The 16,950-nt window shown below is 47.1% G+C and overlaps 1 protein-coding gene across 1 annotated transcript in view; it reads left to right on the top strand.

The window, feature by feature from the left end:
* The first annotated feature begins 6,455 nt into the window (after positions 1 to 6,455).
* Positions 6,456 to 16,950, top strand: part of CPNE3 (copine 3) — a 98,461-nt gene continuing 87,966 nt past the window's right edge. The window contains exon 1 of the mRNA XM_068237619.1: positions 6,456 to 6,563. The gene's annotated coding sequence lies outside the window, so the exon portion shown is untranslated. The remainder of the gene's footprint in view (positions 6,564 to 16,950) is intronic.

The raw sequence follows: 16,950 nt of genomic DNA, 5'->3' as shown, positions 1-16,950 counted from the left end.
TGACATCCTGATTGTCTAGGGTGGTAGCCAGGGAGAATTTGATGAATTCATTAAATGGATCAATTCTAATGACATCAATATGGAATTTACTGCCAATTTTGGTGACACCAAAGTGGAGTTCCTGGACCTCATGATAGAGGTGGGTAATGGGGGTCTTACCACCAGAGGGTACAGGAAGGCCACGGCCACCAATACTCTCCTGCATTTTGATAGCTACCACCCCAGTCATGTAAAGGATGCCATCCCGTACGGCCAATTCCTCAGACTTAAGAGGAATAATTCAGATATGAAGGAATTTGAAACACAGGCTTTAGAGCTTACCAACCGCCTCCTAAAAAGAGGGTATCAAAATAGGTCCATTGAACAGGCTTTGGAGAAAGCTAGATCCATGCCCCGATCCCAGTTGCTTAACAGAAGAAATAGAAGGAATGTGCGGGAGAAAAGGTTCAATTTTATTTTTGATTATACTCCTATGTCAAATCAGATCCAACAGGTGATACGGAGACATTGGCATATGTTGTCTCTGGATGAGCATTTAAGAGAAGTTGTCAGTAAACCGCCTAGAGTGAGTTTTAGACGAGGTAATACCATCAAAAAAATGCTGGTTAAGAGTGAGTTTAAACCAATTAAACCCAAATTGACAAACTGGTTGACGGAGAAAAAATGGGAGGGGAACTTCCCGTGTAGTCACTGTTCAGCATGTAAATTTGTGAGGAAGGGCAAGGTAGTCCAGATAGGAGCTACTTCATGGCATATTAAAGAATTTATTAATTGTAGATCCCGGTATGTGGTGTATTGCGTCTGGTGCCCCTGTGGGAGATTCTACATTGGGGAGACCACTCAGCCACTCAAGGACAGATTTTTGCAACATAAAAGATCAATCAGAAGTGGGGTGGGTTCACGCCGCTTGATTGACCACATTAATTCTTGCCATGGGGGTGATGCAGATTGTTTGGAAGTGGCAGGCCTATTAAAAATCACAGATATGTCTAGGGGGGGTTCAAGGGAGGAGTTGTTATTACAGAAGGAGGCCTCGATTATTTCAATGACCAATGCACTGGGGAACCTAGGATTTAACGATAGAAACGAAATTTCAGCCTTTTTAAAATAAATGTATGGGTTTTATCTGTATAGAATTGTATGTGTATTGGACACCCCTCCATTAATGGGTTAATGTTCTGTGTATTTGTTTAGGAATGTGCCCGCCCTCTGGGCCAGGTATATAGGTGGGCTAGAGGGAGGAAGGGGTGAGCCTTGGTGTCCTGAGGAGGCGTGACTACACGCGAAACAGCTGTTGACACAGGCGGCTTGTACTCGTTGCTATGTAACCGTGCTTAAATAAACTACCTCTTGCTTTGGAGTGCCGGAGTCCGTCTTCTTCATTCATCCATGCAAAGCTAGGTATATGCAGTGATGTGGTGGGTTAAGTAAACACAACAGGTACTGGGGTATATGCAGTACTGGGTAGTACAATGTGCAGCTCCCTGTCACACACACAGGTAGTCACTGAATGTGCTGGGCTGCTGGCAGTGGCACACACACACTATCAATTAGCAAGGCTGTGCATGCAACAAAAGTGTCAGTTTGACACACAGTAAAAAAAAAAAAATTACAGGAGGAGCTCTGAAAAGAGCTATTGAGGGGTGCTTTAAAAGCAATAATAATAAGCCAGGAGCAAACTAAGCAGCCAAGAACCTAACTAATCTGTCCCTAGAAGAACAAGTCTGCAGCAGCTGTCCCTAGTCTGTCTCAGCAGGCACACGAGTGAGGTTAATGGCCGCCGCAGCCTGCCTTATATAAGGGGGGGTGGGGCTCCAGGGCTTAGTGTAGCCTGAATGGCTACAATGTGCCTGCTGACTGTGATGCAGAGGGTCAAAGTTGACCCTCATAGTGCATTATGGGGCGAATCGAACTTCCGCAAAAGTTCGCGAACCCCCTAAGTTCGCCTGGAACCGTTCGCCGGCGAACCGTTCGCTACATCTCTACTGATATATAAGTCTGATTTTCTTGCATTATAAAGTAACATAATGGTGGTCAATCCTTTGCACAAACCATCCAGTACATACGTTGGGAATACACAATGAGATTTTTCAGCAGATTTACTGTCTGATCGTTTTTCTGATCAATTTTGATTCACTTCTATAAGAACATCGATCAGAAAAAATTATCAAAATCAGAGTTCCCCAACCCTGTCCTCAAGGCCCAACAACAGTTCATGTTTTGCATAAAACCACACACAATCACAGTTGGGGTAATTAGTGTCTCAACAGAGCTGATTAACTACCTGTGCGGCTTTTCACAAAACATGCACTGTTGGTGGGCCTTGAGGACAGGTTTAGGGAACACTGCCTTAAAGGGGAACTGAAGAGAGAGGTATATGGAGGGTGTCATGTTTATTTCCTTTTAATCAATACCAGTTGCCTGGCAGCCCTGCTGGTCTATTTCTCTGCAGTAGTATCTGATTAAAACCAGAAACAAGCATGGAGCTAGTCTTGTCAGATCAGACTTATAAGTCTGAACCACTGAAACACCTGATCTGCTGTATGCTTGTTCAGGGGCTATGGCTAATGGTATTAGAGGCAGAGGATCAGCAGGGCTGCCAGGCAACTGGTATTGTCTAAAAGGAAATAAACATGACAGCCTCCATATACCTCTCTCTTCAGTTCCCCTTTAAAGCCTTGCAAACAATTGTGATAATTGTTATTGTCCGCATGCACCAAATCTGCTGTCTACAATGCGAATGCCACCGCCACCCAAAACCTCCAGACGTGCACATCACTAATGCCACCTACAGCGCAAATGCCATCACCACCCAAAGCCAGCATGTGCACACCACAACGACCTTGAAATCCTGCTTAACAGACTGCAGGAGTACTGTGGCATCAGTGGATCAGTCCTCCAGTGGTTCAGATCATTCCTGACTGACAGAACACAGAGAGTATCCCTAGGACCTATAATGTCCAAACCTGCACCTCTACAATTCGGAGTGCCACAAGGATCAATCCTATCCCCTCTGCTGTTTGCAATCTACATGTTGCCACTCGGCACACTTATCCAACGACATGGCCTGACGTACCACTGCTACGCCGATGACACACAGCTATACCTGTCCTTCAAACCTGGTGGAACAGACCCTACCCCAAAAATAAACTCTTGCTTAGCTGAGCTACAGGCATGGATGAATGATAACTGGTTGAAACTGAATGCTGACAAAACTGAGGTCCTGTTTGTCCAAAGCCAGTGCCCGCCATCAAAACAGCTCTATCCTAAAGCAACACCAATCAGGATTGGGAATTCAGACATAAACAGCTCCAACTTTGTGCGCAGCCTTGGCGTACTAATCGATGGGGAATTGAATTTCAGAAACCAAATTTCATCTGTAGTTAAATCCTCCTTCTTTGATCTGAAGAACATTGCAAAGATTAAACATCTGATTCCCCCAGAGGATCTTCCAACCCTAGTCCACGCCTTCATCACATCACGTCTGGACTACTGCAATGCCCTTTATGTTGGCCTCCCCAAAAAGGACCTGCGCCGCCTGCAATTAGTGCAGAATTCTGCTGCCAGATTGCTAACAAACCAGCCTCGCCACTGTCATATTACACCGATCCTTCGCTCACTGCACTGGCTACCAGTAGAATGGAGAATACTCTTCAAGATTGGACTGCTGACATTCAAATCCCTGCACAGTCTAGGCCCTGGATACATGAAGGACTTGCTGAAGCTGCACCACACCTCTCACAACCTCAGATCAGCAAGTTCTATAAACTTGGTCACTCCCAGAGTGCACCTCAAAAAATCTGGAGATAGAGCCTTCTGCCATGCTGCCCCTACTCTCTGGAACTCCCTACCACACCCAGTAAAGACAGCACCATCCCTGGAGCTATTCAAATCCAGACTGAAAAGCCACCTGTTTAGCCTGGCATTTCCAGATTTATAAAATTTCTTCCTCTGTACCACGATGGTCTGAGCCATGCTTATGCGCTTTGAGTCCCACGGGAGAAAAGCGCTTTACAAATGTTATTTGTTGTTGTTGTTGTTGTTGATGGGAGCATTGCTGTTTGAAAGTCACTATAACAACTAATTTCACCGCTGCCTTATGTTGTCGTGGTGATATTTCCTGCTCTAGGCGGCGGCTCGTTGACGTATCTTGTAGGTGGGGCTTAGTGTGCGTCCCGCCTTTGGGGGGACGCACACTAAGGCTGCATGAGGTCCCGGGAAACGTCCCGCTTTTAGCAGCGGGACGTCCCGGCCTCGGGACTCTGGCCACCGTACAATGAACTAGCCGCAGCGTCTACTAGACGCTGCGCTAGTTCATTCCCCGCAGCCCCGCTCCAGCCTACAATGTTCTCCTCCGGCAGGCACAGGCAGAGCAGGGCTACGGGAATATGGCGTCCGGAGGCGGAGCCCTGTATTGGAGACTATTTGTCTCCAGTACAGGGCTCCGCCTCCGGACGCCATCTTGCCGTAGCCCTGCTCTGCCTGTGAGAGGCTGAGCGGGAGATTGAAGATCGTCCAGGCCAGGGGGAGCTGCACCTGAGGCACCAGAGGCCGGCTGCGTGAGGGGACGTCTTCTGCCAGGTGAGTAAATGCTTTTTCTTGCAGGTGAAGTGTTTGCCCACATTGTGTTCATTTTGTACTGACATGTTTGCCCGCAGTGCATTTATCTTGTACTGACACGTTTGGCCGCATTGCGTGTATTTTGTACTGACATGTTTGCCCGCAGTGCGTTTATCTTGTACTGACATGTTTGCCCGCAGTGCGTTTATCTTGTACTGACATGTTTGCCCGCAGTGCGTTTATCTTGTACTGACATGTTTGCCCGCAGTGCGTTTATCTTGTACTGACATGTTTGCCCGCAGTGCGTTTATTTTGTACTGACATGTTTGCCCGCAGTGCGTTTATTTTGTACTGACATGTTTGCCCGCAGTGCGTTTATTTTGTACTGACATGTTTGCCCGCAGTGCGTTCATTTTGTACTGACATGTTTGCCCCATTGCGTTTATTTTGTACTGACATGTTTGCCCCCATTGCGTTTATTTTATGCTGACATGTTGCCCGCAATGCGATTGTTTTGTGCTGAAATGTTGCCCGCAATGTGTTTATTTTGTGCTGAAATGTTGCCCATTGCGTTTATTTTGTGGTGTCTGGGGTAACTGTTGCTGCATTTATTATTTAATGGTCATAGTTGGCTGTGTTTGCTGCTTTGGGGTTATGGCATACTATTAACCACTTGAGGACCCACCCTTTACCCCCCCTTAAGGACCAGTGCTAGTTTGATTGATCTGTGCTGGGTGGGCTCTGCAGCCCCCAGCACAGATCAGGGTGCAGGCAGGGAGATCAGATTGCCCCCCTTTTTTCCCCCCTATGGGGATGATGTGCTGGGGGGGTCTGATCTCTGCTGCCTGCGAGTGGCTGGCGGGGGGGGCACCTCAAAGCCCCCCTCCGCGGCGAAATGCTCCCCCTCCCTCTCCTACCTGGCCCCCTGTGGTAAGCCAGGCTGCACAGGACGCTATCCGTCCTGTGCAGCCAGTGACAGGCTGTCTCCTGTCACATGGCGGCGATCCCCGGCCGCTGATTGGCCGGGGATCGCCGATCTGCCTTACGGCGCTGCTGCGCAGCAGCGCCGTACAAATGTAAACAAAGCGGATTATTTCCGCTTGTGTTTACATCTAGCCTGCGAGCCGCCATCGGCGGCCCGCAGGCTATTCACGGAGCCCCCCGCCGTGATTTGACAGGAAGCAGCCGTGCGAGCGGCTGCTTCCTGATTAATTAGGCTGCAGCTGGCGACGCAGTACTGCGTCGCTGGTCCTGCAGCTGCCACTTTGCCGACGCACGTTATGAGTGTGCGGTCGGCAAGTGGTTAAATAGCATCACACAGTTTCTGCACACCTATGACGTGAATCCACGTTTGACCACATCACGGCGTAAACACTGCTTTCTTATGCCTCGCTGTTGCATCATTCTGTTAGCTCCGCCCATAGAATGTCATGACCACGCCCATTTTTCGCGCGCGCTGCAGACACCAAATTTTTCGGCGCACCCCCTATTTTTCGACGCGGCGCAGCCGCCCCCCCAATTCCCCCCGTCCCAGGTTGAGCCTACAAAAATCTGGTCACTCTAAGCTTGTAGGAGTGCATGGATCGAGCAGAGCAGTAGCAGGAGGGATTGCCCCAGTCAGAGAAGCAGTCTGGAGTTGTCATGGAGACGGCGGCAGGGATTTTACTCTGATTCTGAGTGGTGTCTAGTGATATTTAATGAAGAGCCGATTCAGAGCTGTAAGAGCCGGCTTTTTAATGGGAGCCGATTCAGAAGAGCCGATTCTCTGAGAAGAGTCGGAATTCCCATCACTAGTGCAGACTCAGCAGAGACAGCCCCTGGCTGTGAGTCATGCCAGCTCTATATGGATCAGTGTGCTGGTGAAAGTAGGAAATCCTGTCACTGGTGTGTGTGGAATCTGGGAGGGGCAGAGGGCGGGGCGGCCAGATTGGGCTGTCATCATTACACTCGCACACTGTACTTTACAGTCACAACGGGAAGAGGAAAGGCCCGCAGACACGCAGGTAGGAACTTCTCCTATACTCGTACAGTAGTGATGATCCGGGTGTTGGCTGTAGTAAAACAGCTTTCTTTATATCCGCATTCCCGTCTATGGCTGAGATTACAGCTCAGATTCATGTCATGCTTCTGTGGATCCTAATACTGCCTACTCTGACAATCTCATATACTTTACAGGCTGAAACCAAGGGAGTAACGTTACTGACTTATTATATTGGGATCACGCTGTTTCCTTCCCCTTTGCATTTCCACCTTATGTCTAAAAGTGTCCAGTTGTACTTTTTATATGCAGTGGGCCACATTTATGGAGAGAGATGCAATGGAGCAGTAAAGCAAATCTGGAACTGTTATGGCTTGTTCACTGCATGCAATTTTCCATCAGAATATTTCCGTCTGATCCGTTCTGATTTCTGATCACTTTTAAACAAAATTGATCAGAAAAAAATTGATCAACTGTGGCATTTGAGCAATCAATGGAAAACATCGTGAGGTGAATGCTCCTATTCATCTCAATACGGTGATTCTCAGTAGTAAACTGAACTAGCAGTAATGCCTGGTACACACGATGCAAATTTCCGTCAGATTGATGGTCAAATCGGTTCTTTCCGACAGGTCCAATTTGGTTTGCAATCATTTTTATGATTGGTTTTGTATAGAAGTGATCGGAAAATCGATCAGAAAAATGATTGGAAATCAGATCGGACCTGTTGGAAATAATCGATTTAACCCATCTATCTGACGGGAAATTACATGGTGTGTACCGGGCATTAGGGCTAGCTCAGTTCAGTTTACTACCGGCATCCCCCATGTCGCGTTTTGAGATGAATAGAAGCGTTCATCTCGTATTGTTTACCATCGATTTATCAAATACCGCAATTGAGTTTTCCAAGACACTGCATGCAGCTTCTGGAGTTGGCAGTTTTGGTATTAGACTGAGGAGTCGGAGCAATTTTGGATACCTGGTGTCGGTCCCTGGTGGTTTCATAAACTGAGGAGTCTGATGATTTTTGTACCGACTCCACAGCCCTGCAAAAAAACGAGGAATTCATTGGGGTGTGAATTTGTGTGCTAAACAAAAAAGCACAAATTCACATCTTGTGTAAAAAGGCCCTTAAGGTCTGACAGATCCGCAGCTGTATTGTAGAGCAGTCAGGACATAGATTTGAGCAGTCACAGGAGCCAATTATATGTTTATGTCCTGTTTGGGCCTTTTGTCATTTCTGCTGTTGTACAGGATGAGTCATTGCATGTCAAGGCTATGTGTTTGTTGACATAAGGCTGGGCCATGCTGTTTTAAGCTAAGTACTCACGGGGGGGACAATTGTAGCTGTCGCCGCACACGGGAGCGTGTGCGCGACAGTTCGGCGGCAGTTCGGCGACAGCTCGTCGCCAAGTCCCTCTGCATACACACGGCAGCAGAGGGATTAGCGATGCGGCGGAAGCTGTCGCCGAGGTTCCTCCCCCCCGCCGGATGCTCCGTGTAATGTGTGTGGGTAGCTGTCGCTAGCCCGCATACACATGCGGGGCTAGCGACAGTTCCGGCGAGGTTGCGGCGACGGCTGTAGCCGGCGATTGAACATGTCAATCGCCTGGCGACAGCTCCGACGGGCGACGGTTCGGGGCGCGCGCGTCATACACACGGGCGAACCGTCGCCGCAACACGCGCGTGCCACGTGGTTGCGGCGACGGCCGTACCCCGTGTGTTTGAGGCTTTAGTTTCAGTATTTCTCTGACTAGCCTTCCCAGTGAATGCAAATTAGTTTTATAAGTTTATTTAAGGTGCGTACACACGCCATACTTTAGCAAACGACAGATCCGTCAGACCCTCCCACTGGGCGGACGTTCTGCCGACTGTAGGACGTGTGTACAGTCTGTCGGCAGACTGATAAGACTGTTTCTGACAGATCTGCGTAGTTTGCTAAAGTACGGCGTGTGTACACGCCTTTATTGACAGGAAAATCAAAAGGATTACTTTTATGTAATAGGCTTTGTATGCATCATAGGCAGGAAAGTTAATTAAAGGATATCTGAGGTAAATAAAGACGTTCAGTTTAATGCCCGATGCACACCATGCAATTTTCCGTCACATAGATGGATTGAATTGATAATTTTCGACAGGACCGATCTGATTTCCAATCGTTTTTCTGATCGATTTTTCCGATCACTTCTGTACTAAATGCATCGGAAATCAGATCCAACCTGTTGGAAATTATCGATTGACTTTTTAACAGAAAATTGCATAGTGTGTACAAGGCATTACTTACCAGGGCCTCTTCCAACCCTTAGAAGTTTATCTGATCTAATGGTGAAGTGCTGCTGTCCTCCGGGCTGCCGCTGTCCTCTATGTATGATTGCTGACCCTGGCTGGGTCGTGAGCGTCTGCCTGGGCCCGCCACGTGTGCCTCCTGTGACCCAGTCGGGTCCGGTCTACTGCCAGGTGACTAGTGCCTGCACAGTAGAGCGGACCTGACTGGGATCGGCTAGTTCCGCCTGATGAGAGCCACTACTACGCCTGTGCTGGTAAATATTTACATGACTGTCGGTCGGAGCGACCTAGAGAGACCCCCGTAGGACGGGGGAAGCCTCAATCGGATCCAGAGGCTTCCCCCTCCCGAGGTAAGTACCCCCCAGGGGCCGTTTTTTTCAGTACAGGTTCTCTTTAAAGCGGACCCTGAACTCAGAACTTCTTCTCTGCTCTAAAAGATAAGCAACAGCAATAAATCTGCAGTGTGTCCCCTTCCTGCTTTTTAGGGACGTCAGGCACTGCCACTGGTTCAGTTTACAGCTTTCATTCTCTCTTGTCACAGTCCGCGTCTCTCACCCGCTGGTCTCGGCTGTTGATCATGTGCGCTTCCTAATCCTCCTAAGCTCCACCCGACATGTTTTGTCACTGACTCAGGACTCATCAGGGACACCTCTTGATTACTTACGCTTGTGATTACTTACAGCTGAGACTTTTCACTCTAAACACGGACAGGGTGGATTTATCTGTGTTTTCCTTGTGTCCTGTGGATGAGTTCAGGTCCACTTTAACTTCTTCATTTTACAACAAATATCCTTTAACCTCCCTGGCGGTAATCTCGAGCTAAGCTCAGGCTAGCCGCCGTGAGCTCTGTGCAGAGTGTAGCGCGCAGCAGGCATCTTTACTCACCTCCCGGGGGATCCAGATGTCAGTAGCCGTTCTCCTTCCTGTCCTCTGAGCCTCTGAATCACTCTGGTGAGATCTCCGTCATTGATCTCACCACAGAATTACAGTGCCACCCGGAGGACGGAAGTAAAATTGCAGCATTGGGCCCAGGGAGCTGAGTGGAAGCAGGGGCTGCGGGGGGTTGGGGGGGGGAGGTTAAAGGAAACCTGAAGTGAGAGGGTTATGGATACTGCCATATTTTCTTTTGAACCAAACCAGTTACCTGGCAGCCCTGCTGATCTATTTGGCTGCAGTAGTGTCTGAATCAAACACGTGCAACAAGCATGCAGCTAAGCCAGTGAGACTTCAGTCAGAAACATCTGATCTGCATGCTTATTTCGAGTCTATGACTAAAAGTATTAGAGGCAGGTTGTAAGCCGGACAGCCAGACAACTTGCGTTGTTTAAAAGGAAACAAATATGTTAGCCTCCATATTCCTCACACTTCAGGCATGCTTTAATTCAGTTTGTAGACAGCTGTTTCAGATTGCCCAGCTAAGTACAAAAAAATCCAAAACCACTAGGATTGTAAAGGGAACCAACAGGAATCTAAACACTGCCCCCCACTCTACTCCCCCCTCAGATGCAACAACAAAAAAGCTATAAATCTGGTTTGCCATGACTTAAAGGGTACTTGAACTGAATCAGAATTCACAAGGTGGCCATACCTGGGTCTTCTTCAATGTCCCTATATACTGTATGGCCCCTCAGCTTCCCCTCCCTATTGGAACTATGCCCCCTATTCAAATCTCCAACTGGACCCAGTCAGAGCAGAGTGCATGCTCCATCTTCTACACACACTCCCTTTTTGAGTGTGCTTCTGGGTATGAGAGGTTTGGAAAGATTTGTAACCGCTCTTAGCCGAGGCCTGTACGTACAGCCATGGGGGAGATCACACAAGGAGGGCACACTGAGTGGACAAAGTATGCGCCCTTTAGCAGCGAATGGGAGGGGGTGCATAGCTCTAAAACTCCATACACACGCTCAACAGCGGTCTTTTATGCTTTCACAACTTTTGTTGTGAAACAAGTTGAAGCACCTAAAAAAAAAAAAAAAGGCTTTTGCTATTGTTCAAACAACTGATAAGACTGATAAGAAGTCAATTCAACAGTTGGATCGACTTCTTATCAGTCTTATCAGCTCTTTGAACAATAGAAAAATACTTTTTTGTTAGGTGTTTCAACTTGTTTCACAACAAAAGTTGTGAAAGCATAAAAGACCGCTGTTGAGCGTGTGAATGGGGCTTAACACTGAGGGTAGGCCATTGAAGCTGAGCGGTCACACAGTTTATAGGGAAACTAAACAAGCCCCATGTATGGACACTTCATAAATTTTGATTGAGCTCAGGTGTGCTTGAGGCCAGAAACACACTAGGAGCATTTTTATGAGCACTTTGTGATTTGAAAATCTCTTGATAATGTAATGCTATGGGTGGGATCCCATTGGAACGATGTGATTTTATAAAAATCCCCCATAGCATTGCAATAGCAAGAGCTTTTTCAAATCACTAGCGCTAGAGGGTTTCTGGCCTTAAATCTGTACAACTCCCGCTTTCCAAGAATGACCTGAAGAACCATATCAATCCCTGTCTGACACCGATGAAGACCAGCTTAGCCTGAAACAGCTGTCTGCAAATAATATTATATAATTAATAGGCTAAAGGCATACAAGACACCAGCAGCTCTGGTTATTTGTTTGAATTTTTAACTTCCTTAGCGATATGCCGAAACTGTGTCGGGCATGCCGCTTGCTTGCTTTAGGAACTAATAGATCGCATGCCTGCAAAAAGTTTAGCTAGCACTAAGCTAGTTAGTATTGGTGGCCAGAACCCCCTGATCGCTTCTGATCCCCCCGATCCTCCAGTGATTGGCGCAGCCTCCCTGCACAGCTCCGGCCTTCTCTATGGGGAGGATCGTGGTTGCGCATGACGTCATGTACGATCCTCCCCATAGTGAAGACTGGAGCTGTGCGGGGAGGCTGCGCCCATCGCTGGTGCCAGGCTGAGTAATGTATTAGCAGCTGGATCGGGGGGATCAGAAGCGATCGGGGGGTTCTGGCCACCAATACTAGCTAAATCTTTTACAGGAATGTGATCTATTAGTTTTTTACTGGGGGACTCTGAGGCTGCAAAACCTTCTGAGCGGCGTAACGCTCAGGAGGTTAAGGGACATAAAGGTATGATTTGCTTATTCACTCACTGAGCAGAAGTGATGCATTATGGGATTTCCTTCCTGCTGAATATATGCAAATAAATTCTGCTTTACAAATGCAAATTTATATGTAGTATGTTAGGCAGTTTCCAGTGTAGGAATTCAGGATATTTGGCTGTGATCTGCAGACTCAACCTGCGAATCAGAAAGTATCAAAGCCAAAGAATCAACACATCTACAGACAAATAGCGTTTTTAAAGTGAACTTGAGGTGAGAGGGATATGGAGACTGCCATATTTATTGCCTTTTAAGCAATACCAGTTGCCTGGCTATCCTGCTGATCCTCTGCCTCTAATACTTTTATCCCTAGACCCTGAACAAGTATACAACATATCAGGTGTTTTTGACAAAATAGATCAGCAGGGCTGCCAGACAACTGGTATTGTTTAAAAGGAAATAAAAACAACAGCCTCCATATCACTCTCACCTCGGGTTCACTTTAACCTCCTGGGGGATACAATTATATCGCCCAGGAGGTGGCGCAGCACTATTTTTTAAAATTTTGTATTTTTTAAATCATGTAGCAGAGCCCAGGGCTCGCTACATGATATCCGCTGTGCAGCGGCATCCCCCCACCCCCTCTGATCGCCTCCGGCAATCAAAGCAAACAGGAAATCCCGTTCAGAACGGGATTTCCTGTCTGGCTTCCCCCGTCGCCATGGCGACGATCGGGATGACGTCAACGACGTCGTGACGTCAGAGGGAGTCCCAATCCACCCCTCAGCGCTGCCTGGCACTGATTGGCCAGGCTTCGCACGGGGTCTTGGGGGGGGGGGGGGGGGGGGAGCGGCGCGGCACGGCGGGTAGCGGCGAATCAGCGCGGAGCGGCGGCGATCGGTATATACACGCAGCTAGCAAAGTGCTAGCTGCGTGCAACAAAAAAAAAATTATGCAAATCGGCCCACCAGGGCCTGAGAAATCCTCTGTGGCGGCTTACCCCGAGCTCAGCTCGGGATTACGGTATCCCCCAGAGGGTTAAAGGGTGTCCCGCTGACTGTCATTTCAGGTTTCCTGGCATGCACTATGGGATCAGGGAACAAAAAATTAAATATCTACCTGATAAGGATCCTTTACCAGTGTGCCACCTTGTACCCTTAAGGTACCCATACACTTAAACGATTGCCTGTCCAAATACAGCAGATTTGATCACTGTGATTGAATCTGCTGTGAAATAGTTATTTTGATCAAACGACCGTTTTCCACCAGAAATCGATCGATTTAGTCTTCACCTCCTGTCCCTTCCTGTGAGAAGGCAACGTTCAAACAGTAGAGGGCGCTCTACTGTTTCAACTTCCTTGTCACAGGGGACAGGAAGTGATGAGGAGATGGAGGAGGATGGTGAAAGAAGAGAGGCTACAGGGACTCGCGCAGGCGGACAAGTGATGTATTGCTGCTGGCAGGGGGCGGCGAGCCAGCGGCAGTTCCACAGGTTGTGAATCGATTTCACTCTGAAATAGATTCAATATCTGTGTGCAGTATAGGCAGCCAATAGATCCTTTTATGATCAGATTCGATCAGAGAGGGATCTATCTGGAGGTCGATCTGGTGGCAATCGACCAGTGTATGGCTGCCTTTAGATTGGATCTCAGCAGTGATCTGTGCTAATATTAGCCCTTCTCTCGCCATTGCCTCCAGCTTTGTGCTGCCCGGTGCAGCACTAGGCTAATAGAGCCTTGCTCATGTACCACTTCTACCTGTGGTCCCACCACTCTCTGACCACACGGATCTGGGGGCAGAACTGCTTTTTGCCCCTCATTCTTCGATCAATAGACTTAAAGAGGACCTGCAGTGAAAATGACATAATGAATAGAATTTCTTATTTTTTACAATATTCATTTATAGATTTAGTCTGTGTTTGCCCATTGTAAAATCACTCCTCTTCATTCCTGATTTACTTTCTGAAATGCATCACTGGTGGTGACATCCTTAGTTCTGCCGGGTGATCTGTACGAAATGTTGATTACTGAGTTCTATGCACAGAGGGAGATACTGCTTGCTTGGCAGATGGAAGAAGCAGTTATTCCCCCCCCCCCCCCCCCCCCGATAGATAGATTTCTTGTGGAATAGGGGGGATCAGCTACTGATTGGAATAAAGTTTAGTCCTGGGTTAAAGTCCCTTTTTAATTGACATCAATCAAGTTTCAGAATTCTTGAATCTATGAATCCAAGCTATTAAAAATGTTTAACGATGTATGCCTAGCTTTAACAAGATCTGTAAAACAATGCAAGAAATAGCCTGAGAGGCACATATATAAACCTCTTAAGGTGTCCATACATCTAGTGATGATGGGCAGATTCGACCAACAGACACGAGGGAGGGGGGGGGGCACATTTTATACTGGGGGACAGCGCCGGGGATTCCATCGTGCTTGTCGCTCGTCCCAATATCGCATGCCGTTATTGCCAGACACCTGATTGAACACGTCGTCCCAACATCTTGCAGCATGTCCAATCGATACATGCGACCAATTTCGGCCCGATTATAATAATTGAACCGGTTTGGATGTCGATACAAAAAAACAGATGCCTAACCTTGAATGATATTCTACTTTAACTTTAAAGGTGGCCATACACTTATAGATTTGCAGCAGATTGGACTATCAGATGGATTTCTGTTAGATGCCTATCAGGTCGAATCTGACAGGAATGTATCTGATGGGTGCCACACAGTAGGAATCGAATTTCAATAGATTTCAGAATGAAATCTATTGAAATTCGATCGAAATGCAGTGCTGCACCATTCAATCCAATGCAACCCTATGGCCATCGATTGGCTGCCAGTAGCCGATCGACCCAGATTTTCCATCCGGAATAATCCAGCAAATCAATTTTTTTGGCTGGAAATCGATCGATCTACCGATCGATCATGCTTTCTGCTGCATTGATTTCTAGCCGATTCGATCAAAACTGTCGAATCGTCCGTCTACAGATGGCTAAAATCGACCAGTGTATGGGACCTTTAGACCATCTCTTCGTCAGGCTATGTTTCCGCTTAAGCGTTTTGTGTCAGTTTTTTTTGCTCAGAAAATTGGCATAGATTCAAAACGTCCCCTGGGGGGTACTCACCTCGGGTGGGGGAAGCCTCCGGATCCCAATGAGGCTTCCCACGCCGTCCTCCGTCCCTGAGGGGTCTCGCTGCAGCCCTCCGTGCAAGATGACGGCAATATTTACCATCCCGGCTCCTGCCGTCGGGTCTGCTCTACTGCTACTGGCGCCTGCGCAGTAGAGCGGACCCCACTGAGATCGGGTATTTCCGTCTACTTTGGAGCCGAAAGCAGCCACAGCGCCCCCGCTGGAGCCAGCAAAGGTAAATATTGAACTAACAGTCAGGTCTGTCGCCGGCTGTTCGGAGGGCTGCAGCAAGACCCCCGTGGGACAGAGGACGGTGTGGGAAGCCTCATTAGGATCCAGAGGCTTCCCCCACCCGAGGTGAGTACCCCCCAGGGGATGTTTTTGATGTTACAGAGTCTCTTTAAAAGTAATGTTAGTCAATGCAACTGTTTCCACTCTATGCAAATTTTCGTGCGTGTTCGTAACCATGAAAAAATCTGGGGTCCTGCATCATATTTTCGGACATTGCGTAAGATTTGCGTACATTTGCGCGAAAATTTGCATTAGATCCATGGTTACAGGAAGTTGTCAGCAGTCATGACTAAGGGCCTGTACACACTGCTGCGCTTTTAAAATCGCATGCGATTTTTAAATCGCAAGCCTTCATGAGAATAGGAAAAGCGCATCGCACCAGTGTGTACAGGTCTCCACGATTTTCATTATTTTTCAAAAGACCTTGCGATTTAAAAAGCGCGTGTGATTTGAAAAGCGCAGCAGTATGTACAGGCTCTAAGCTGTTACTAGGCAGATTATGTATATTTAACTAATGCGAATTTTCGCGTACGGAAATTTGCATAAAAACGCGTACAAATTTAAATGCAAATTTTCACCAATCAGAAAAATCTTATACGATTTTTTTTGCAGGCGAAAATCTAACGCTACAGTGGAAACGTAGCCTCAGGGATTTATTGAATGTTATCTGTGCAGTTTGGCAGCAGATGATTACAACTATGGTATTTTCATTGCATTAGTACTGGAATGTTTCCTTGAATGAGGAATATTATGAAAGAAGGAATTCAGCCACACACACCAGTGACGTTCTAGTTTGCAAGTTCAAAGTTTATCAGCAGCTGTCAGCTACTAGGGGATGTGGGAATCAATCCACAGTGTGTTCAGAAAGTGACAGTGCAGTGCCAGGCCCCGCCCTCTGCAGGTCACATTACTCAGTTACACAATATTTCCGACTGTCGAAAGACTCTGTAGATGTTGTCACCTGGAATTGTGACACAACCGTTATCTTCTCATGAGAACTGATGATTTCATGGAAAGATGCATGGAGCAGTACAGAGTGTTGCATGGAAAATATATTTGTTTCATTTATGAGTCATGCTAGGATTTCAGAAGCTGAAGCAGTGACCTCAGTAATTCATTAATTCCACGCTGTAATCTGAGAGGAATCATATGGAAATGTGAGCTCAGGTCAGTCAGGCATCAATTGCTTTGCTGCATTCAAATTCCATTGAAGTGTAACTGGTCAGGCAAAAAATCAAAAATCAATTCTTTATTTTTATCTGGTAAACTAGTAATAAGGATGCTAATCAGGCAATCCAAAGTTTAAAATCACTATTACTTTTCTTGCTGATAAATGATCATCCCCCAGTTTACCTGACTCTTATTTGGTACGTTGCCGCACAAAGGAAGTTGCAGGGCATGCTGGGTTGTCCTTTTTTGCTTCTGTACATTAGTTTATTCTGAGGGGAAATGAAGAAGCAAAAAAAGACAACCCAGCATGCCCTGCAACTTCCTTTTTTGCGGCAACGTACGAAATAAGAGTCAGGTAAACTGGGGAATGATCATTTATAAACAAGAAAAGTAATAGAGATTTTAACTTTTGGATTGCCTGGTTAGCATTACTTTTTACCGGATAAAAATAAAGAATTGATTT

This window comes from Hyperolius riggenbachi, chromosome 5 (assembly GCF_040937935.1).
Source record: "Hyperolius riggenbachi isolate aHypRig1 chromosome 5, aHypRig1.pri, whole genome shotgun sequence".
Classification (NCBI taxonomy): Eukaryota; Metazoa; Chordata; class Amphibia; order Anura; family Hyperoliidae; genus Hyperolius; species Hyperolius riggenbachi.
Note: the sequence above shows the minus strand (reverse complement) of the source record. Positions and strands in the feature narration are given on the sequence as shown.